The sequence below is a fragment of the Pan troglodytes genome, chromosome 10 (genome assembly GCF_028858775.2).
Source record: "Pan troglodytes isolate AG18354 chromosome 10, NHGRI_mPanTro3-v2.0_pri, whole genome shotgun sequence".
Classification (NCBI taxonomy): Eukaryota; Metazoa; Chordata; class Mammalia; order Primates; family Hominidae; genus Pan; species Pan troglodytes.
The window spans coordinates 96,009,001-96,032,146 of record NC_072408.2 but is presented as its reverse complement, the minus strand read 5'-3'; the positions used below and the strand labels follow the sequence as shown (position 1 = coordinate 96,032,146).

Sequence of the window (23,146 nt, the reverse complement as noted above, 5' to 3'; positions counted from 1 at the left end):
GACTCTCATATGGTTTTTTTGATAATCCATTGCATCCTCCTAATATGAAATGCATATACTTTTTTTTTTGAGGCAAAGCCAACACTGGAATTTAAAACAAATAATATGTATCTTTTTATGTCAAGGTGTTTTAACAGTTATAAATGTTAGACTTGATAACTATTAGCAAATTAAATTGTTAAGTCATAACATTAAAACTGGTTGAATGTTTATCATAAGAACAGTTCTTCTTTTGCTAATTGAGCCATGGACTAGGAAAGGTACGTCAATTTCATAAGCAGAACTTGAATATGTAAAGACTTGACACACTGAAAGTTGATAGCAGCTGAGTAGACACTAAGGACACACTTGATTTTGGACTTAAAAACATCAAAATTAGTAAAAACAAACTGCTTTCATTCAACTGGAGAAAATGAGTTTCAATGTAATTTAATATTTAAAAATATCTTCATTAGGTTAGAAGATATTACATTAGAAATAAAATTAGTTTAAAATTTTTTATTTCTTTGAAAGATTAGTCAATTTTACTAGCCAGGTTTTGAACTCACTTTCAGAGGTTTGATCTTTATTATCTTTTGCAGATATTTTCCCAGATACCGTTCTCACTGCACACATCACCTTCTTTCTTTCCAAATTTGCTTCAGTTCATTAGCTCTCTGGTGAACCTCACCCATCTCTGATTGCATGCCAACTCTCTGCTTCTGCCAGCTCTCACCCATGTGGCTTTTAATTCATTCTTTGACTTTTTGGCATGTATTTTTATTAATTTAATCAATGTCTTGCCTCTTTATTAAAAAAAGCATTATGCTCATGGCCTTTTGTTTCTAAGAGACAGGAAGCCATTCAGACGTTTTAGTAAAATTTGCTGAAAGGATAGTAGGGCATCTCTGAAAACTTTGGAGGCAGGGAAAAAAGTACAACCAGGACATGGAAGGCCCTGGGACTGCAAAATCAGTACCTGAATCCACTCTCTTCTCTTGCTGAACTACTAGCCTCTTGCCTCTACTTTTCTCCTCTTATGTGCTTAATTGTGTTTTTCATATTTACCACCTTACTCATGGTTGCCCCGCTCCATTTAACTTCTGCTTAGACATAGCTTTTGCTTGAATGGGTCCAGCCCTGACTTTGGTCCTGCACCTGTCAATGTGTCCCTGCCACCTTCAAGCAACTCTCATCTCACTGTCTCAGTTGCTAATGCTAAATTCTACATACCCAGGTCAGAGAATCTGATTTGCTGAATTATGGATGGATTCTCCATTGGGTGGGTGTTTTTCCATCAGATTGGGTGCTAAGTGTCACTTGGTACAAGCAGGATGGACTTTCTGAAAATGAATTGTGGGCCACAGGCAATGACTGGCATTAAAGTACAACATTATGTTGTACTTTAAATGTTATGGAGCATAGCATCTTTCATAGCATTTAAAGTACAACATTCTTCCATAGCATTTTGATTATTTCAAAGGGCTACCTGAAAGATTGAAATGACTTTAGTGAATTAGAACTGCTGAATTCCAGTGGTCTTCACTATTTTGCACCCCTCCTTAATTAAGAATACTGTTTCTTTCTTCTTGAATGTCTTATTTTCCAGGCTTGCCTCCATACTCTGGTGGGAATCAAGCAATGATAGTTTTGCTTCCTTTAAGTAGATAACGCTCTTAGTAAATCAATTGCTCAGATCACCCAGGTAGAGCCTGGGTTCAAAGCCTGATCTCTCTGGTTGCTTAACCATTGCCCTTTCACCATAGCTCTCTGTTTTAAGATAGCTCACATTAGTTAAAAAATAAACAATTGAAAAAAAAAGGAAAAGCACAACTCTACAACTGTATGTACTAAAAGCAAGATTCAAGTATTTTCAACATTCAAAATCATAGTATTTAATTCAGTGAAGACAGAGCCCTAGAAAAAACTTGTTTCAAGTTTATAAGTTGATCAGGGAAATTTAATTTTTTTTCCACTGACAGAGCTTCTAATATGTGCAGTAGTTTTAGCCTTTGATATTACTATTATGAAATTCAAAAATACTGTTCATTTTGGGCTGGGCATGGTGGCTCACACCTGTAATCCCAGCATTTTGGCAGGTTGAGGTAGGCAGATCACCTGAGGTCGGGAGTTCGAGACGAGGCTGGCCAACATGGTGAAACCCTGTCTTTTCTAAAAATACAAAAATTAGCTGGGTGTGGTGGCATGTGCTTGTAGTCCCAGATACTTGGTTGGCTGAGGCATGAGAATTACTTGAACCTGGGAGGCAGAGGTTGCAGTGAACTGAGATTGTACTACTGCACTCTAGCATGTGTGACAGAGCAAGACTCTGTCTCAAAAAAAAAAATACTGTTCATTTTATTTGTCCTCAAAATGTACCTTGGATTATTGCCATTGTCACAGGGAACATATAAAACAGCTTGAAATTCTGCCTTATTCTAAGCCTAGCCTAACTCTTTTTCAAGATCTTAAGTAACCAGGGGCTTTTACAAATGAACGTATACCTAGATATGATAATATAAAATTATGGCTTACTAACTTTAGAGATGCAACAAAGAAACAGCTCCTAAATGGGGGTCTGGAGACCAAAATGTCAATTTGGGCTTTGCTTCTTAATAACTATGTGACCTTGAGGAAATCCGGTCTGCTTCTCCAGCCTCAATTTCCTAACCCATGAAAGGGAATAATCAGGCATCATTATGTAAGACGAGTGTTGTGAAGATAAAATAAAATAATCTATGGGAAGCCACTTTGTAAACTGAAAGGTAATATAGAACTGTAAGTGGATATCATTATTTATTTTATGAGCCAGTAGAATTCAAAGTCCTGATTTCATTGCCAGGAGGATTTTCCTCACAGATCTAATTCCTAAAGGTTGGCTTTGCCCAGTTAATGAGTACTTTCCAAATAAAGATCCCTTTTACTGCTTTGATTTTTGTGAACTTCCCTTTACTCTGATTCAAAGTCACATGGGAAGGTGCTCTTGTAAAGCCATTGTTTAATTTAGACTTTTCATACTGCGTGTATGTCCGGCTATTCTCTGGTTTCAGTCTCCAAGGAGCCTTTGAGGGCAGACCTTGCTTCTTTCCCTTACATATAGTTTGGCAGCAAATGAGATGTTTTCAATAGGGGTGAAAAAACTCTCAGTATGTAACCTGTCACCTAAAGGAAGGAGGACATCCTGTTCTAAAGAAGTTGCCTCAGAGCCGGCCCCAGGTCCACCCTGGTGTTTCACTTGTATCTCAGGCAGTAGCCTGGGGTGAAATTTTAAGGAGAGAATTGTTACATGATATTGTGTAATAGCAATATGAGAAACCACCATACAAAGCTCTTTATTTTAGTAACCTGGACTTCTAGTCAGGACTCTTATCTCTGTTCACTGGTTTTGAAGTCAGTGTGCTTTTCGTGCTAATACACAGGGAAAGCACAAAAATGATACTTAAAGATCATCAGGTATAAGCAGATATACTACTAATTTTAATCTTCTGTGCAAAGGTACTAAGAAAATGTGTAGTTGATTTGCTTTCCTAAAGTCACTTGATGTGGCTTCAATGGAGAAAATTGTTCCAAGGTTTTGTGTTAAACATCACCTGTTAATTATGCCTTGATCTTGTTCTTCCTGAGCTTTTGGCACCCAGGCATTGAGCCAGGGGGTAGAGCAAGATGGGACTTTAAAGAAGTGAGGGAGCTTTTGTAATTATAATCCTGTTGTCACTATCTGATGCACTGTGAAAAATGGAAGAACCAATAGTAGCCTCCTATCTCCTGTCTCTAGCCTTTTGTATTGTGTTTTTACCAATCTCTGGAATAATAGTCTCCATTCAGGGAACCCAGCAGAGTCCACAATGCCAGGCCAATAGTTGGAATTTCCAAGGTGTTCGATCTATTGCTATTTGCTCTTTTCCTCTCCATCCTAGTACATTCTCCAAGATTTAATTTAGTGTCATGCCATAGAATAGGCAGATTGTGTAAAGCAGTAATAGGATCTGGTTGGCAGCCACTTCCTGAAACCCATGTGTAGGTGGTAGTAAATACAGGACTGAGATTCCAATCTTAAAACTCATGGTTCCATTTTTTTCTGTCCCTTCAACAGTTATTTTCTTCATGAGTTATAGAGGAATGTAAAAATGAACTGCCATCTAAAAAATATTAAATTTGATATTCAAGCCAAGAAATCTTAGCATTCTAATGATAACAGAAGCAGAATTGAGGTGATAGCAGAATTTTGCTTTTTTTTTACTCTTAGTCCCAGCTTTCATTACTACAGCATGCCTGGCTGATGGGGTATCTTTTCTAATGTGAATGTCATTGCCTTGTATCCAAACGTTTAATGTGGCCAACTCCTTGAAAGATCTTTTGCAAGAAGCTCTGGGATTCTCCGGGAAGTGTCTCAGGTCAGTATGTGAATGGGTACAGCCAACAATAAACACCTTGTCTGTTACTTGATAATATTCAGAGACCAGTGACCTATTATCAAGCTAGCTATAGATAGGGCTCCTGTTTTGAGTGTCCGGTTGTCTAAGTTTTTTTTTTTTAATTCTAAAAGCCTATAATTATAATAGTCAGGAATGTTCAATAAATGTTTAGGAAATAATGAGCTAGTTGTTTTGGATGGTGCAGAAGGTTTACAACATAGAGAAGCAGAGAACAGAGCTGGAATGATGAATTGGTGTCTCATTATTAATGCTGTATCACCCCTAAAGTGGGTGCTATCACAATCTCTGGATATATATTGATACAAATTATTACAAAATATTTGCAAAATGAGTATGAAAATGTAGAGTGGCACTGCAGTGGGTAAGGTAACAGACAGATTTATATTTGAGCCTACATCTGCCACCTACAAGCCTAGTACATTTAGGCAAGTTAACTTACCATTGATAGCCTTAGTTTCCTGATCTATAAAATGGCAACAATAAGATTTAACTCACAGGGCTGTGAGGATTAGATAATAGAGCATGTAAATATCAAATATATAAAGCAGTTCTCACACTGCCTGACACATGGTGTACAATAAATACCAGCATCATCTCTCGCGTGGATGGTTAAAATAACTAACCTCCTCCCAGATTTTCCTGCTTTGGCTCCAGCTCTGCCTCATTTTATTTTCAACACAGCAGCCAGAATGAGTCTGCTATAAGTTGGATGTTTGCTCAAAAACCTCCAATGGCTCTCCATTTGACTCAGGGTGAAAGCCTCATAATGGCCATTGTGTTTACAAGCCTGTCTCCTTCTCTTCTCCTTTTGACTCAATCTGCTGCAGTCACACTGGCCTTCCCCTCACTGGACCTTAAACATTCCAGGCTGTTCTCCTCCATACCTGACATGCTGTATCTGCCTTATCTGTTTAATTTTCTACTAACAACTTATCCCCAACTAGCTCTTATATATTTTACTTGCTTAGAGTGTTCATTGCTTGTCTCACCCAACTAGAAGGCAAGCTCCAACGGGATAAATAATTTCTTTTTCTCTGTTTTGTTTACAGTATCCCTAGTACTGAGACTGGCATGCAGAAGCCCTCAGCATATATTTGTTCAATTAGGTCTCTTTAAATTGTGTACTTAAGGAGCACATGAAGTTTTGATATATACTTATCTTAATTTACATATAGATAGTGAAATGACTACCACAGGCAAATTAACATACCCATCCTCTCGTATAGTTACCTTTTCTGAGCAAATGGGAGCCATTAATTACTGAATTCATGAGGTCTCTTATATTAGTACATGTATGTGATTATTGATCCATTCAACAAATACTTAAACACATAATATGAGCTAGCACTACCCTATACTCCTAGTTGCTGGAGACAGAGCCAGAAACCAGGCAGACACAGCCCTGCACTCTTGGGAGCCGACTTTCCTAACATTATAAGAATTGCAGAGTAGATAACCCTAATTGTTAAAATATGAAAGTTTTTTTCATAATACTTAAGTGTGAACTTTATTTGAAGTTTTCGTAACTTTTAAACATCATATTCTAAAACTTTAAAAAATGATTTTATTTATTTATTGTTGTTATTTTCAAAAAGTATTTAAAGGAGAATTAGAAAATTTTGTTCTAACTTTTTTTAAACCTTTGAAAAAAAGAGTTCTAAACATTTCCCCAGTGATTGGATTCCATGTGTTAAATATTTCTTCTCACCCTAGCGATCAAAACAACATCACATTTAAAATCACATATGATAACTTTTATATATACTGCAATCTATAATCATTTACCAAAATGTGACTTGGGCTTCTATCTAATTTCAATTCCATATTTAATCTTGTGATAATTTGACCTACGACTCTTGACAAAACAACATTATCTCAGAGTTTGCAATTTTGTTAACCTCTTGTGATTGAAAAAGGGATTATTTAAAACTTCCCATCTCATTACTCTGAGCTCTAGCTCAGATTTTAAAAGTTATTACCAGATTTAATTTAATACTTTTTCTTCTCTGATTATAAGAGACAAAGCTATTAAGGTTTATTCAATCAGATAAGTCAGTATCATGGAAGTTTTAAAATGATTCTTAATTAATTCATCTTTTATTTGAATTTGTTCAAAATAATCTCTCATTTACTTTGTAGTTTTGATGTAAAAAAAATCAGTATTCTGCCAGTCTGCTGCAGAGTATGATTTAAACAAGACTCTTTCACGGTGTTTTTTTCTGTGAAGGTATTGCATCAGATTGCACTGGTCACACTGAATTTGCTATGCTAAATGAAAGTAAGACAAGCTTATCCCATGCAAAGGAAACCTTCATAGCTCAGAGTAATCAAGTGGAAGCCTTGAAATACTCTCTTTTCTAATCACAAGAGGTTAACGAAATTGTAAACTCTAAGATAATGTTACGTTGTGAAGAGATCTGGGTCAAATTATCACAGGCAATTCTCAAATGGAATTAAAATTAGGCAAGAGGAAGTTCCAGTTGATTGTGATCTGGCCAGTCTCAAAGCTATAATGATCAGATGTTTCACATTTACCAGGGTTATATTTTGTCCTTGCAGGGGCATAATTGAAATTAAGGCCTAAGTTTGCGAAACATAGTGTTCAACGGGATCTTCTGCCTATTTTCTTAGCGAGTACTGCCTTAAGATGGGAAGCTAGATGCATCAAAGACTAGTGAACAGGAAAGGAATTAAAGGACTAATTTGTTAAAAAGAAATTACAATGATGGAAATTGAGAATACAAAATTTTGAGTGATATATAACTAAAACAAATTTTTCCTGTAAGTAAATCAGTTAGATAAAAGGTTGAATCAAAAAAAAAATTATTTCGTACCAAGATCTAGTCTTATTTAAATTTTATTTTGTACTATTCTTATACAAACACAACACAGATAATTCTCTCTCAAAGATATTATAGAAATTGCCACTCCAAAATAATACTGCCACAAAGTGCAATACCTTCTACTTTGTAGATTGTTGGATAAAAAATAAATTTAAAAAGTCCAAGAAAAGAAAACTTTTGTCTGTGATGTGTCTTGGAAAGATCCTAGACAATCTTAAAATAAGGTTCTTCTACTGACTTTAGATGAAATGGGAAGAAAATAAGAAAACTCTTAAAAATCCTTTGGTGACAAGTACTTAAGTTTTTAATAACCTTCATCATAATTCCAGTGTATTCAACAAACATTTACTAAGTGCTTAGTATGTGGTAGGTGCTGACAACGCAAAGATGAATATGTTCCGATTCTGGATTCAGGAATTCACAGTTTAGTTGGAGAGAGTAATAAGTATAAACAAGGAAAAAGCTAAATCTGTTGACTACTGAACTATCTGCTAGGGGATTTACATGCTTTATTACTTTTAATCTGTATGGGAAAATTATGAGGTAGATATTATCTTAAATAGCCATTTATCACTTAAGAACTTGAGGGTCAGCCAGTGAGTGGGGAACTGGAAATCAGTGCTAAGTCTATTGCTTCCAAACCTCTGATTCTTTCCATTCTAGGATGCTGAAAATGAGACAGATACACCCATGTCTTATATACATTATATTCATGTGTATGTACATATACACACATACATAAGTGTACATATATATGCATATACACACATATAAACACACACACATATATATATATAAACAAATACATATATGAGTTTTGTATATACATACGTGGGCAATTCTTTGTTATTCAAATCAAATGTGTGTTTGATGTGTTACATAAATTTTTGGTAAATACAGCCTATATTCTACTGTTTTAAATAGGAAAAATAATGGATTACTAGTAAATCCCACTTCTCCAGCTAATGCTGTTACAGTTTAAAATACTTATAGAATAATTCTCAGGGATACTTTGCATGATAAAAAGCATTTATAAAACCAAGAATTTAATTATTTAATAATTAATGCACCACTAGTGGATTTTTGAGTGCAGAATGAAATAATGATGTGTAGACATGAATTATAATTTCCATCCGCAATGGATATGCACTGTAATTTAAAGGAACAATGAAATAATATTATATTAAAGTTACATAATGAATTCAAATGACACTTAACCAAGTAAGATATATGAATCAGTTTTAAAATAGTTACTTATTAATTGAAGAGTTTCTTATGTGGGGTTGGCAGGGAGAGGAGAGGAGAGAAGAAAAATGGAGCTCGTGGTCAGTAGTTCTATTTGATGGAGGAAGAATGTGCTGGTGGAGAGTGAGCAGAACAGGAAATGCCTGAAGTTTATTTTTCTTCAGTTTCAGGGAATTAGTGGACAGTCTTCCCTTCTTGACCCTCAAGACTGTGTATGACTATGAACCACAATCTGAAGTCTTAGGTGAAGCAATGGGACAAACCAACAAGCTCAAAATGGGCATCTATTGGCATGGACAGCTACTGATAGATACTCTACAACTGTGCTTAGGTCTGTGGTTTTGAATGTGACGCTTTACACATGCCATGGCCACATTCACTTGCAGCGGAAATTATTTTGTTTGCATGTCCTAAGATTTCTTTTAAAGTTTCAATATTACACATTCATGCCTCCTCTTTCCCAAGTCAATAACCAGTGATGAACACTGACTGGAATGGGTTCCTCAAGTATAAGTACTGTACATGTTATGCTAACAGTTTTTCAATATTTTCACTGCCCACTAAATCCAACTTCCTTAGCAAGAGCTAGTAGTTTTGCTTTGCACCACTTCCCCAAAACCTCACAAGTCAACAACAAATAGCCAAGCCAGTTTCCTGTGAACTTCATTCCTTATTGTGATTTTCTTTCCCAAGCCTGACTGATGAACCTGAGAGCTTTTTGGATACGGCATAGGACACATCTCATGTACCTCCTCAGACTCTTTTGGCCCTCTGTCCCTCTCATGGGCTACATTATTCTGCTTCAAGCCAATGAGCCACATGTCTTGATTAAAACATCAAGACTTGATAAACACAGTGTTGCAGAGACCTGTCTTCCCGTGTGATGTGGACAGCTGAGGAAACCCAGAAGTCCATTGGGAGACAGGAGATAGGAAGGAACTGGAAAATAAGTTTTAGCTCCTGTTTTCTTTCCAATTGACTACTCCAAAGCATAGTTTATCTGCATGACCTGCCCACAGCCTAAAGAATTTAACTGCCTAACAACTGCATTTGTCTTCTTGCAGCACATTTTACGTTGGCCAGCATGGTAACATATCACATATTGTCTTGCTCCTAATCCTTCACTGTCTCACTTCCCTTGTCCGTCACTTATGCTGTCCTGGTATTGTGCATCCATTAAAAAGTATTATACTTAATCTGTGCTTCAGACTTTTTTTCTAGGTAATCGAGGGTAGAGCAGATGTCGAAGCTCTGTCATAAATTTTCCATCAAAGTAGTGTTATCTATGTTAGCCCTCTGCACAAGATATTACATGTTGAGATGGCATATTGATCCACAGGTTACAAAAGTGACATGGTTTTGGAAGGCAAAAAGAACATCCTTAAGATATTATCACTAAATCAATAGTGTAGAAATTGTCTGAGGGCACTATTATAAAATAGTTTTGTTTGCAAGATTTTCCTTCTTTGTATGTACTTTGATCAACAGTGACAACTCACTCCTCATGTAATCATTAACTATTTCCTTTACTATCCTTACTTTGTGATTTGGGTGCGCAAAATAATTCATTTTCAACATTTCTCCAAAGGGCTTGGGTTTTCAAAGGTATTAGCTTAACATTGCTTTCATAATGTATATCTAAAATTCTATCTTTGGATATATAATGTCTGCACTATTTTTACCTCTTCTTTTGAAATGAATGCAACACTTATTTCCTAAATATTCCAGGTTTATCACCATTAAAAACTTGCCTGTGGTATGAATTGTTTGATTGCCACCTCACTATTAATGGAAGCTGTTTCAGCTGTGAGCTTTAAATTATGCAGTGTTGCATACTCTTAAATCTTTTTACCTATTGTGGATTTGTTTTATTTTTTTCATGTTTTGGGTAAATGTAGTTAGTGATCGTTGCATGGAGTCTAGAGGACAAAAGAAACAAAACTTGTTGAATGCATCCTATCTCCCATGTTCTCTGCAAGGCATGTTTGCTTTGTCTAACTTGATTTTTACTAAAAGTCCATGAAGTAGATAATATCCTCCTACTTTACATATAAAAAGTCATGTGAACAGTAAGGAGTAGAGATAAGATTTTAACTCATCTGTGCCTGGATCTAGAGCCTCTTTCCATAATACTTTGCAGCCTTAGAAATCTTTGATATTTAGGTGTGTAGGTGATATCAAATTTTACATTTTTGCAGACTTTTTATTTATTGATTGATTGAGCCAGGGTCTTTCTCTGTCACCCAGGCTGGAGTGCAGTGGCATGATCATGGCTCACTGGAGCCTCAACTTCCTGGGCTCAAGTGATTCTCCCACCTCAAGCCTGCTGAGGAGCTAAGACCACAGACATGTGCCACCACGTCTGGCTAATTTTTAATTTTTTTGTAGAGATGGGCTATGTTGCCCAGGCTGGTCTTGAACTCCTGGGCTCAAGTAATCCTCCTGCCTCAGCCTCCCAAAGTATTGGGCTTACAGGTGTGAGCCATCGCATCTGGCCTGTGAGCATACTTCTAAATTTCATTCCTTTCCTGAATGAATTCCCTCCTTCCTTACCTTCTTTGGTGACTATTAAGCCAATACACCAAGATATTTATCTGCTTTCCAAAAAATAGTGTAACATGATTAAACTTTGTAAAATGCACAATATTTAGAAAAATCATTATGTGGTAAAGGTAACACATGCATGGCCAAGCTTCTGATTTGATATATATGTTTACATTTCTATGTTCATTCAGATGTAGAAATGTATGGCTATTCTAGACCTCTCAGGTTCAACTTCTTTCTTCACAGCCTTTCTCACTTTTTAGGAAACCTTTTTTTTCTCATAATGTGGGGAAGATGATTATAACAGATTTATGCAAAAAGAGCATGGGGAAACTGTTGAGACGTGTCCTCTTGCCTGTAATCTTGCACAGTTTGAACATTTTCACTAGTGTGCCATGTATATTTAATAAAGTTGATTTTTAATTTAGATAGTGAATTTTGTGTAAAAAATGTTTGCTATTTATTTAGGAAATATACACATTGTGAGAATCCAGATAGCAAGTGATCCCTGTATGTGTGAAGTGCTCCACCAGTTCTATGAACAAAAAAACTATAAGAATATAGAGAAATAATAATTCCTGCCTGACTGGGATATAGGAAGTAATATTGACAGGGGGACTGGCAGTGGGCTGACATGCTTGGAAAATCAGATAGAAGAGGTTTCACAGAAGGGTTAACATTTGAGTCATCATAGAAAAGGGGTAAGAAGTCATCCCTTTCTCTTTGAAGCAATCCCTGATTTCTCACCTAGCTTCAGAGGTTACTTATCTTCCTCTGTCCTCTAATAGTGCCCCCTTATTTACCTTAACCACGATCAGCCTTATCTTTTATACCTATCCTAGGATGATGCTTGGGGCAATATAAAGCTCAGTATATTTGTTGAACTAGTTATTCAACATTTATTGAGCATTTGCTATATGCCAGATCCTATTCTAGGCACTGGGAAATAGCAATGAACCAACCCCCAAAATCTCTGTCCTCATGATGCCTATATTTCCTTGGATTTGTTTTCATGATAAAATGATTATAACATTGAAAAAGTATGAGCTGTAACAAGTCAGAAGACAAGTAAAATTTCAGGCAATGACAAATCATGCAGAAAAATAAATCAGTAAAAGGTAAGAAAGGGCCTGGGAGTGCTACCTTGGATAAATTTGTCAGGGAAGGTCTGGAGAGGGAGCATGTGAACAGAGCTGTGAATGAAGTGAGAGAGTGAGGTATGTGGCTACCTAGGGAAGAAAGTTCTACACGGAGGCCATGGCAAGTTCAAAGGCTGTGAGACAGCAGGTGCGTTTGATGTGTTGTAGAACAGAAAGGAAGAACAATGAGGTTGGAAGGGTAGCAAGACACCAGGTCACACAGAGTTTTGTAGCCATGAATGAATGAACTATTGGAAAGTGAAGGCAAGAAAGTATGAAAGTACCATTTTCATTTCTGGAAATGGTATGGCTATAGGAAAAAGTACAATTTTTCCTAGGAAATAGAGTTCAAAATCTTTAGCATAACGTTCATGGCTCTCCTGAATTTCACCTTAACCAAGTGGGAGGCAATAATATTTTTTAAAACTAGGTTGATTGGGAGGCCAACGTGGCTGTTCGCTTGAGCCCAAGAGTTTGAGACTAGCCTGGGCTCTATGGCAAAATGTTGTCTTTACAAAGGATACAAAAAATCATGCTGTGTGTTGGTGCGTGCCTGTAGTCCCAGCTAATGGGGAGGCTGAGATGGGAAGATCGCCTGTGCCTGAGGAGATCGAGGCTGCCCTGATTGCACCACTGCACTCCAGCCAGGACAAGTGAGACCCTGCCTCAAAAAAACCTAGGATGAGGTGAAACTGGGGAAAGCCATGAACCTTATGCTAAAGATTTTGAACTCTGTTCTCTAGGAACTGGGTGACCTTTGAAGATTTCTGGGCTATGCTATAATATTTGTGTTTAATAAAGGTATTATTAAGGGCCTCCTGTATATTATGGGTGGGACTGTAAGTTGGCACAATAATTTTGGAGTAATTTATCCAAATAGATAATTCTGCAGTAATCTATCAGATTTTAAAATGTATATATGGGCATTTTATAGTACATTCACGTCTAGAATTTTACTTCAAAATGTTTATGTAAAAATGCACAGATATTTGTATGAGGATTGCCATTGTTTTGTCATTTGTAATACAGATAATTAGAAAGAAATTAAATGTCCACTAATCGGAGACTAGTTAAATAATCATGGTACTTCAAACAATAGACTACTATGTGCCATTAAAAGAAGTGAGAGAGCTCTCAGCCTACTGATATGGAAAGATGACCAGGACATATTGTTAACTGGAAAAATAAAATTATAAAAGTATATGCAAAACATTAATCCATTCATGAATGAAAAAAATGTATATCTGTGTTTGTATTTGCATGAGTACTAAATTTAGGAATAGACAATACCTTGATTAATTCTAGGGCAAGCTTGTCCAACTCATGGCCCAGGGGCCGCCCAGAAAGTCTTTGAATGCGGCCCAGCACAAGTTTGTAAAGTTTCTTAAAACGTTATAAGATTTTTTTCTGAGATTTTCTTTTTTCAGATTATCAGCGATTGTTAGTGTTAGTGTATTTTACGTGTGGCCCAAGACAATTCTTCTTCCAGTGTGGCCCAAGAAAGCCAAAAGACTGGACACCCCTATTCTAGGGAGCTGTGTTTGGGCTGCAATAGTGGGGTGGGGCTGAAGAGAAAAGGAAATGTTTTACTTTACACTCTGTACTTTGGGGTCATATTTAAAGTTTTTATAGCAAACATATATTACTGTTTAAAATAACATTTTTAAAAAGAAGAATAAAAAGATGTTTTTATCCAAAGAAAAGCTATTGATGACAATCTACTGGGAACATTGAAGCTTTTTCTGAAAAACTAGCTTTGATAAAGAGTAATAAATTAAAAACCTATTCATATAAGGTCATCTGAAATGCTCATTTCCAATGAAATTAGTCTATCTAATTATCTGTTCCTGGTTCTAAGACAATGAAAACATTGCTTTAGGGAATTTTTAAAAATGTCTGTACCCTGAAATACAATTTGAATGAGCTCATTGTATATCATAATTCTCTGTGAACTTCAGTACTAATAACCCATGTTATGTATTGGTCAGAACTAATGTATTTTCTACTGATTTAACATTGCTTTTCATCCTAGGGACATTATAATTCAGGAGGATTCTAATCAATAGTCAGTACTTCTGATGAATTTCTCTTCAGATAAAATCTAGAAAAGAACATGTATAGCATTACCAAATAAATATTTTGGAGTTTGGTTTTGCAATAAAATTTTCATGATATCATTACAAATGTTAATAATCAAGCAATAACAAATGCACTCAGATAATTAGTATCTTTGTATATTTTTTGTCTAGTCTACTAGTATCTGTTATCTTGTTGGTCCATGTCTCTGTATCTAATTTTGTTTCACCAACTAGATTTAAAGGATCTTGATGGAAAAGAGTGTGTGGTATTCTTCATCACAGCTACCAGCATGGGATGTACCCAGCAACTTGATGTGACCCTCACAGAAATTGAAATGACACTCTCAGAAGTCCATTATTTTTCACTTCACCAGTATGTTAAAGTTGTGATATATTTTAAATTTTCAGTCCTCTAAATGTGTCTCTATGTCCCACAATAAATGTCACATAGATATTTGTTGTGTGATCCTAAGCCAATGCAGTATACAGGTTTTGAAATCTGTCTCTATGTCATAAATTGAAGGCTGATTTGTATCACCTCCCAAAGTGATTGATTCTTTTGGGGGCAATCACTTCTGTCTATTCCTGACCTCCTCAACTCCTGTCCCTCACTGTCCTTACCCAGTGAGTCTCTAAGTTCTATGTTCGCACATCTTAAACATCTCCTGGGGTATGGCCTCTCGTGCCCTCTGTCTTTCATTGTAAGACTTATTGTGCATACAGGGCCCTGGCTAAATGGTTCTTTCACCTTCTTGGGTGGGGAGAACACCCATCTGTCCATCTCTATGGCAGGTCCTGACACATCCTGGGTATTTAATAAACACCTGAATGATGCTTGGACTTTTATGAAAGGTAAGATGCTAGTCCCCAAACAAATCAGCAAATATTTATTAAACATATATGCTGTGCAGAGCTCTGGGCAAGATGCTATGAAGGGTGTGAGGAAGTCTTTGATGCTAGATTCTTAAAAATATAAATGAGGAACCAAGTAACACACAAATAGAATTACCTAGTAACCAGGTATATGAACACAGAAGCAATGCTGCAAGGAGGTCTATCATTAATTACCAGATTTGCTATATAGGACATGAGTGCTAGAAGGAGAAATTAGCCACTGTGGCATGCAAAGACTACATGGAGATGTGACCCTGTCTTGAAGAGAAAGTTGGCTTTTTATGAGTGGAGAAGTAGTCCAAGGCTAAAGGGAAGAGTAGAAGTGAATGGGAGAGGGAGTAGTACCATCTCCCAGAGTAGTTTTCCTGCAGGCTAGTGTTCTTCACTTTTGGAAGGCTATGGGTACCTTTAAGAATGTGATAAGTACTTTGAATTCTCTTTCCAAACAAACCATATAAAAACAAATGCGGCTGGGCACAGTGGCCCACGCCTGTAATCCCAGCACTTTGGGAGGCCGAGGAGGGCGGATCATGATGTCAAGAGATTGAGACCATCCTGGCCAACATAGTGAAACCCCGTCTCTACTAAAAATACAAAAATTAGCCAGGCGTGGTGATGCACCCCCATAGTCCCAGCTATTTGGGAGGCTGAGGCAGAAGAATCACTTGAACCCGGGAGGCTGAGGTTGCAGTGAGCCGAGATTGCGCCACTGCACTCCAGCCTGGCAACAGAGCGAGACTCCGTCTCAAACAACAAACAAACAAACAAAAACCAAATGCAAACTTTTATATACATGTGTAGGCATTTATGTATATGCAGTTTACCCATGTGTATCAGAAGGAGTCTCAGTAGGGTTCATAGATCTCTTCTCTTAAAAACAACATTTCAACAGAGATAAATAAGAAGAGTTACAGATTTTGAAAAGTCTTAGAAAAGAGACAAAATAGGAGTAAGGGGAAGAAGTAGAAAAATATTCCATTTTCATGCAGAAATTGCTGTTTCTCCTTAAATTTTTTATGTATAGACTGTGGAGAATGATGATCATTTCCTCTCTAGATTTTTGGGTTTATTTTTAATGGTAATAATGGTGCAGAAAATGCACTGTGAGGAGCGCATATCTTTATTTTACAGGGAAGAAAAAATCCTGAAGATTTTTGATTAATGAATAACATGATTAAAATGGAATTTTGAAAGAGGAACTTTTTGGCAGCATGCATGATGGAATGGAAGTAGAAGAAACTTTCATTCTAGTCATTTCAAAGTGTGTGGCACCTCACTTTGTAACTGCTGAATATAGAAGAGGGGAAATAGGGACATCCAGCATGAGATGAGTGGGCCATAAACAACACTTTCAGTATAAGTAAGAGCAAGGCTTTTTCTTTTTTGAAACAGAGTTTCACTCTTGTTGCCCATTTTGGAGTGCAATGGCGTGATCTCAGCTCACTGCAACCTCCCAGGTTCAAGCAATTCTCCTGCCTCAGCCTCCCAAGTAGCTGGGATTACAGGCATGCACCACCATGCCCGGCTAATTTTTTGTATTTTTATTAGAGATGGGGTTTCACCAAGTTTGTTAGGCTGGTTTTGAACTCCTGACCTCAGGTAATCCACCCGCCTCAGCCTCCCAAAGTGCTGGGATTACAGGCTTGAGCCACCGCACCTGGCTGGCTTTTTTTTTTTTTTTTTTGGAAGAAATGTCACCTAAGGAGGAGTTAGCATTTAAGAATATGTCTTCCTTTAAGAGGTCACTTTTTACAGAAACTCACTCCCACTTAGTAATTTAGAAAGAAACAATTGCAATCATTATAAATGTTCACTTAAAATATTCAATAAATAACAGTGACTGAAGTTGGTAGACTGCATGATAGATTTGTCGCAGGAATAGAAGGTTCCTTTACAGAGTTTCACACTAGATTACATAGAAAGGCAGGTCAGGATGTTCCCAAGAGTGATTCCATATGCTTGATTTCTGTGAGAGACAATTGGCTTCTCTATTAGTCCATTGTCATATTGCTATAAAGAAATACCTGAGAAACAGGTAATTTTTAAAGAAAATAGGCTTAATTGGCTTATGGTTCTGCCGGCTGTCCAGAAAGCATGATGACATCTGCTTGGCTTCTGGATAGGCCTCAGGAAACTTAAAATTATGGCACAAAAGGTGAAGGGGGAGCAGGCATGTCACATGGACAGAGCAGGAGCAAGAGATTAGGGGGAGGTGCCACACACTTTTAAATGACCGGATCTCACAAGAACTCATTCACTATCGAGAGGACAGCACCAAGAGGATGGTGCTAAACCATTCATGAGAAATCCTCCCCCATGATCCAATCACCTCCCACCAGGCCCCGCCTCCAACATTGGGGGTTACAATTCAACGTGAAATTTGGGCAGGGACATGCATCCAAACTGTATCAGCTTCTTTCTGCTCCTCTCATCCTTAACCCCTCCTTTATGGCTCATAATGGAGATTGGTTTCAGTTGGTCTACAGGTCCTTCACACCTGATGGATCCACCCTCTTCTCTTTTTTCTACTAAACTTTGTTCAGACCCTCTGTCTAATTAATTACTCCATCAGTTTCCTTAAGGGACTCCCTGCCTTCAGGTCTTTCCCCATTTAATGTATTCTCTGCAGCGCAGCCAGAATGCTCTTTCTGAAATACAAATATGATCACATCTCTCTCTGGCTTTAAACTTTTTACTGACTCCTCAAGTCCTATAGGATCAAGTCCAAAGTGTTTAGCATGGTTTACAATCCGTAGTCAATCTACTTCCCCAGACATATCTCCAGTCATTCCTATCTACACACTCATAATCTACATACCCAGCTGTTCCAGAGGCTGCCATTGTTGCTGACAGACCATGGATCTTTTTCTTTGCATGTAGTTTAAGCCTTTCAACTATTCTACTTTAAACTTAATTGTCATTTTAAATACATGAACATATATTAATTATACAGACCATACTACAAGTCTGTCTTTGCTCTGCCCTCATGGCAAAGTGTGATATTCTCCAGAGGCAACTATATTCATTCACCTCTTAGATATTTCTGGTGTTTCTCTTTATCTATCTGTCTGTCTGTCTATCTATCCATCCATCCTATCCTACCTATCATCTATCATTTCTCTTATTTTTAAATCTTAGACGTGTATCAAAATACTAATGTGGAAAGTTAGAATTTGGCTTCTTTGACCTCTCTTTCTACAGCGTTGGTTTAGCCTCTGAACTGGGTACCAGTTTTACGTGTCTCCTCAGTTTCTCCTGGTGCTGTCCATTTCCCAGATAGTGCTGCTCCTCCCAGGAGATAACCAGTCATTTGTCCTGGGAATGTTGGGCCCTTCTTCTTGGTTGCTAGTAGCACAGCTGGGCCAGCTAATTTAATGACCCAAATTTCAGGCTCATGCTACCACATCTAGACTCAAATGAAGCTCCAATCCTCGGAACACGAGATTCAGCATCCCGACTGGATGTGGAGGGGCCAGATGACCCACCTTAGAAAAGAGGGAGGTCTCTGTGGGTGAACTTTGGCCAGTGAGAGGACAGCATGTAACATACAACCTTTATTGTTTCCCATTCTTTTTGCTTTGCTTCATTTCTTCTTTTCTCTCATTGACTTGGGTTTGTACTTCTCCAATAAAGCCTCCACACTTTAATCATTTTATTAGGCCCTATTTTTTTTTAAAGTACTCAAGGTTAAGACACTTTCCCTCCTGGGTGTGTGTATATGTGTTACAATTTTTGGTTAATTCAAAAATCAGAACTTAAATGATCATGATGATATATATGCTACATATCTCAGCAAAACCAGTAAGCATGATTTTAAATTTGTTTCCTAAAACTTTGGTGTTTTTGGAGTTTAAGATTGCATGGATTTTTTTTGTGCATTTATGTCCTATGCCAGTAAAGAAATTTTCTCAAAGTACAAAAGTACTCTTAATGTGGCCAAAAGTGTTAGGTAATATAACAGTTTTTCTTCAGTCTTTGACATTCCTGCTGTAGTCTTGTGTTCTCTCATTCCAATTTTAACTGGTTGTTCCTTAGACCTGATATTCAATACTATCCTTTAAATTCTTTTTGTGTCTTTCCTCTGTGTTATCTATTTCCCAAATCCAATACCTTCCTTCTTCTTGGTTTGCTACGTCATGTTGATAAAGCATATCCTCCAGTAGCTTTCTGAGAAAAGGTGTATGGGTAGGCAATATTTAAAAAACCTTAAACATCTGAGAAGCTATTTATTTAACCTTCATATTTAAGTGATAGTTTATTTGAATATAGAATTTTTTGATCGAAATAAATTCTTACTAGAATTTTAAAGGCACTGTGCATTTCCCTGCCTCACCCCAGTATATTGCATTGTTACTGAGAAATTTAATGCCAATCTAATCCCAAGTTCTTTGTCTATTACCGGTTATTTTCTCACAGGAATTTTTAGTGCCTTTAAAAAAATATCTAACATTCTGCATTTCATAATGTTGTGTATTGGTGTGGGTCTTATTTAACAACAGAACATCAGGTGCCAATTTTTAACTCAGGTCCATAAGTTTTAAGAAAAAATTTAAAATTATCTCTTTAATTATTTTCTGCTATCTATTTTCTTGATTATTTATTTCACCCCTAAATGTCTTGGTTATGTTTGTGCATTCTTCCATGCTCTGGGGATATAGCAGTGAACACAATTAACACAAAGATGAAAAACATCATGCCCTCATATACATTCTGATCTCATGTACATTCTGATAGTAGAGATAGATAAATAAGTGAAACAAAAGTCTGTTAGGTAATGATAAGTGCTATGGAAAAAAATAAGGGCAACAAGGAGGTTATAATATGGTGTGTATATGTGCATGTGTGTGTGTTGTGGGGGAGGAGGAAGGGAGGGAGAGAAAGAGAGAGAGAAAAAGCGAGAGAGAGAGAGCGAGAGAGAGAGCAATTTAAAAAATGGTGGCCAGAAAAGGCTTCACTGAGAAAGTGAGGTGTGAGTAAAGACTACAGAAAGTGAGTTAGCTGTTAGATATCTGGGGGGGAAAGCTTTCCAGGCAGAAGAAACATCTCAAACTACAGATGCATTTAAGGAACAGTGAAGAAGCCAGTGTGACTCTAGTGAAGGAAGCAAATGTGACACTTGAGGGGATGAGGTTAGGTTAAAAGCAACTAGGGCTCAGATTGTGTTAAAACCTTGGGTAGTAAAAGAACCATTAGATAATTTTGAGCAGAGGGGTAACCTGATCTGACTTGTATCTTAGTGGCTAGTGTGTTGAAAATAGTCTGAAGCAGTGCAAAGGTAGAAGCAAGGGTGCCATTTAGAAAGCTGTTGCAGGAAAGTAAAAGAGAAGTAATAGGTGATTTGTATCAGGTTAGTGGCAGTGAGGATTGGGGGATGTGGTGGAATTCTGATATAGTTTGTCTGTGTCCCCACCAAAATCACATCTCGAATTGTATCTCCCATAATTCCCATTGTTGTCGGAGGGACCTGGTGGGAGATAATTGAATCATGGAAGTGATTTCCCCCATGCTGTTCTCATGGTAGTGAATAAGTCTCATGAGATCTGGTGGATTTATAACGAGAAACCTCTTTCACTTGGCTCTCACTTTCTCTTTGCCTGCTGCCATCCATGTAAGACGTGACTTGCTCCTTCTTGCCATCCACCATGATTGTGAGGCTTCTCCAGCCACGTGAAACTGTATGTCCAATGAAATCCTTTTCATTTGTAAATTGCTCCATCTCAGATATGTCATCAGCAGTGTGAAAATGCACTAATACAAACTCTTTGTATGTTATGAAGATATAGAGTTGTCATGATTTGTTAACAGATCATATCTAGGGTGTGAGATAAAAAGGAAGAAGTGATAACATCAAAGTTTTGACTCAATTCTTAGAAAAAAGGAGTTGCCAAAAACTGGAAAAGGGAGAGAAGTACAGAGGAGAAAGTTTTTATTTTGGCAGGGGATTGTGGAGTGTTGGGGAAGGAGGGAGGAAGGTAAGTTAGAAGTTTGGAATTTGGCATTAGAAGCATGAGATGCTCTTAACACAACTAAATAGAGATGTAAATTGGCAGTTTGACATTTAAGTCTGCATGTTCAGGGGAGGCATGAAGGCTGGAATTGTAAAAGTGGAAGCCAACAGCATACAGGTGGTCTATATGACCATGAGGCTAGACAACATAGCTCAGGAGGAGGAGTGCAGATTATAGAGAGAAGAGATCTGAGGGCTATGCTTGGAGTGACTGCCTACATTTAGAGATCAGGGAGACATGTAAGAAACAACAAAAGAGATAAGAGGAAATAGGCAGAAAAGTAGGAGGAAAAGCAGGCATATGTGGAGTTCCACCAGCCAAGCAAAGAAAGTTTTCCAAGGAGGAGGGAATAATCTGTTCTGTCAAGTGCTACTGAGATGTAAGGTAACATGAAGACTGAGAAATGACCTTTTTATTGGTGATCAGGATAAGAACAATTTTGGTGGACTGGTGGGGGTGAAAATCAGATTGGTATGGGTTAAGAGAGGGGAGGGAAGGAATTTGAAATAGTGGGTAGAGACAACTCTTTTAAGGAGTTTTGCTAAAACAGGAGAAACAAATAGGATGGTAGCTAGAGCTCTATTCTGTATTTTAGGAATTCCTATTATTTAGATGTTGAATATTCTGAATCGATTGCCTTATTTTCTTTCTTTTCTTTTCTGTTTTTCATATTCCTGTTCTGTTTTCTGGAAGATACCTTGATTTTATCTTAAAACCCTTCCTTTGATTTTTTTCCTGCTGTCATTTAATTTTGAGAGCTAATCTATTCTCTAATTGTTCATTTTTAATATGAACTGTGAGCTCTGTTTGTCCTTGTTCCTCATTTATCATAGATTCCTTTGAAGTATCTGAAAATTGATATTTTAAAACTAGTAATAGAGCTTTTCAATTTTGTTCTAGTTAGCTTCCCCCAATGCAAATTATTAAATGATATTTAAGATATACAAAATGATATAAAGGATAATACAACAAATTCCGTGTGCTTAAAATACAACATTTTAAAACTTTGGTCTCCCAGGTTTGTTTTGTAAATATAGTATCTTCCCATCTTCCTAAAGGCATTTATTAAAGTTTATTATTCCCTGAAGCTTTTTTTCTGCTTACTGCATTGATCTCTATTTCTTCTGAGTCCAATTCACTCTCCTGCTTTGTTCTGTTTGCTTTAGTCTGTGTTTTGTGTTAAAAGACTTCCTCAGATATTTGGAGGATGGATGCTTATCCATGCCTAGTTAAGAGTGAGGCTCTAAAAAGCTCATTCGTAGCTTTGTGTGCCTGGGCAGCACTGGCTGGCTGCCACCCTTCAATAGGCTGAACCTCAGCTCTTTCCTCATGAGACCTCCAAATGCCAGTTTCTGTAGATCTCTTCTCATCAACCATTCTGTTCTCTCAGAGGAGAATCTTACAGTTTCCTGCCTAGGGATACAATTCTAGACTTGGAAAAGAGGCCGAAGGAGCCTCACTATCCAAGATGTAGATTTTCATTAATCTCCCATCTCCAATATGGCACCTTGGCCCTGCCCTTAGCTGTACTTGGGGTTTGAGTCAAGGCCTCAGGTTAAGATTTAGCTTCTCTTGGGAGTAAACCTCCTGTCTTCTGCATAAAGTTGAAGAGGGACAGTCTCCTGGTGCTACAAGCTGGGGGAAGTAGTGGGAGGCATCGAAAGCTCCGTGTAGGTTTTTAACTAGTTCTGTTCTCAGCTCCTTCATCACCTGTAGGTCTCTGCCTTCCTCCCTCTGCTGAGCCACTCACCACTCTTGTGGCGTATTTACATCGATGACTTCCTCATCTTTCTTTTTGTTCTGTTGGTTTTAAAGATGGGGCTTAAATATTTACTTTATGTAATTTTAAAGGAGTGACTCAGAAGTAGATATGTACGGTCAGTGCTCCAATGTTTACCTGTGATGCCACTTACTCACCATTACCCAGTTCAGATGTGACCTTCCCTGAGAAGATGTCCCCAGATAGAGAGAGCCTATTCT

The 23,146-nt window shown here is 37.4% G+C and overlaps 1 long non-coding RNA gene across 1 annotated transcript in view; it reads right to left on the bottom strand.

Annotated features, from left to right (window-relative positions):
• LOC129136668 (uncharacterized) overlaps positions 1–5,155 on the bottom strand; it is a 36,323-nt gene extending 31,168 nt beyond the window's left edge. Inside the window, exon 1 of the long non-coding RNA XR_008538531.2 lies at positions 5,039–5,155. This is a non-coding gene — a long non-coding RNA (uncharacterized LOC129136668). The remainder of the gene's footprint in view (positions 1–5,038) is intronic.
• Positions 5,156–23,146: the final 17,991 nt, after the last annotated feature.